Consider the following 2,056-nt stretch of genomic DNA (forward strand, 5'->3'; position numbering starts at 1 on the left):
GCTGTTGTATTGAAAATATACATTAATGTATCATCGTATTGTTCTATTATTATTGTGCTTCTATTATTAATTTTAGTTCTCAAAAAAAAATGTACTGCTAAATTTACTCACCCTGAAGCCATCAAAGATGTACTGTAGGTGTTTTATTTTCCTTTAGTAGAACTTTCACCAGCATGGAACATGCCACACGTTGAGCTGGACTTTATTGTAGGAATACACACGGATGGTAAGACAACAGTGGGATGAAGGGCAACGAAAAATATAAACTATAAATAGTGAACGGGTAGGCAGGATAATCGAGTGTCCTATAATGATGCTCAGAGACTCAGAGTGGGGGTACTGACTCTGTAATATTTTTGGTAGAGTGATTGGACCCCCCAGTTTAACCCTGAGCGGGAAGAGAGGGTTATAAGGATTGTTAATGGTAAGCATGGAAATAGGGGGAGGGTGGGTTTGAGAGAACTAGAAGAACAGTGCTAGAGGGCTGATCTGCCTTAAATAAGTTTTAGGAAGGTGATTGGTTAAGGCGAAGTGAGGGGGTGGTCCTGCTGCCGAACCATTGCTAACAAGTTAACTCCATTTAAAGATTTTTTTTAACAGAAAGATCCTTAGCGATCCTTCATTAAATGTAATTCAGTGACACTTTAAATGTAAAAAAAGCTTAATACAATTAAAAACAGTAATAATAATCTTAAATTGGGCGACGCAGTGGCACAATGGGCAGCACATTTGCCTCACAGCAAGATGGCCACTTTTTCGAGTCTCAGCTGGGTCAGCTGACATTTTTGTATAAAGTTTGCATGTTCTCCCTGTGTTCGCTTGGGTTTCCTGCGGGTGCTCCTGTGTCCTCCACAAGTCCAAAGACATGCGGTACAGGTGAATTGGTTATGCTAAAATTGACCGTAGTGTGTGTGAATGAGTGTGTATGGATGTTTCCCAGTGACGGGTTGCAGTTGGAAGATTATCTGCTGTGTAAAAGTTATGGTGGATAAGTTGGCGGTTCATTCTGCTGTGGCTACCCAAGATTAATAAAGAGACTAAGCCAAAAAGAAAATTATTTACAACATTATTATCTTTAACAAAAAGCCTCAGCAAACTGAAAACATTCATGACCGTCTGGATTAAAATATATGCCTGGAAATCATGTGACGGGAAATTTGTGGATTAACGGTAATAATGTTGTTAACAATGTTCAGTTTCTTGCACATGCAGACCAATGGTTTCAATTCATAAGACCTCAATGTACCATTGGGAGCCGTAGGTATTACATTTTATATATATGAGCAATATCACACGAGTAGCAGTGCGATATGGCTGTATATCGGCACTGGTGGGAGGCGTGCGATGGCACAAGGCCGCAGGCCTTACATTATTTAGTGCCCCCACCAGTGCCGATATACAGCCATATCGCACTGCTACGATGCCGACAATGACGTTTATCTCTTTTCACACTTCCAACTGTGAAGGGCTTTTCCACTGTTACCAGTTTGTCTAGTAGCTCGTCATGTAAATAGGTGGACTTGTGTACCCGCTTCGAATGTTCGAATGTATCACTCGATTAAATGAGTGTTATCAGTGGTTATCAGCAGTTAGATATGGGCCAGTAGGGGGCCTTCTGTGCCTACTGGTAGACTGAGAAGCTGTTATTATCAATCCACATAGGTAATCAGAAGGTGCAGAAGGCTCATATGGCCCATATCCATCAGTTGATAACCATTCAATCAAGTGATAACATTCGAAACAGCTGACTCAGTTGACTGTGATGACGAGGTTCGAGTCTGGCAAACAATGGGTCCAGAAAGCAGATAAAACAAAAGGCAAAAAAAAAAAGTAAATAGCAAAGTGAGAACATGCTAAGATCTGAAAACGTGGTAAACATCAGGCAGCCGTGAGAGCTTTTCTTTTTCTGGATTGTTTTTGAAAACATTGTCGTTTGGGGTTTAGGGATGAGGGTGGTTGGGGTATCGGTCGGTCAGTCAGTCAGTCGACAGCAGCCTGTCGAATTTATGCAAAAACAGCAGTCGCTAATGGCACTCGTGAAAAAAATTTGAGATCT

The sequence above is a fragment of the Danio rerio genome, chromosome 15 (genome assembly GCF_052040795.2).
Source record: "Danio rerio strain M-AB ecotype USA chromosome 15, GRCz13ab, whole genome shotgun sequence".
Lineage (NCBI taxonomy): Eukaryota > Metazoa > Chordata > Actinopteri > Cypriniformes > Danionidae > Danio > Danio rerio.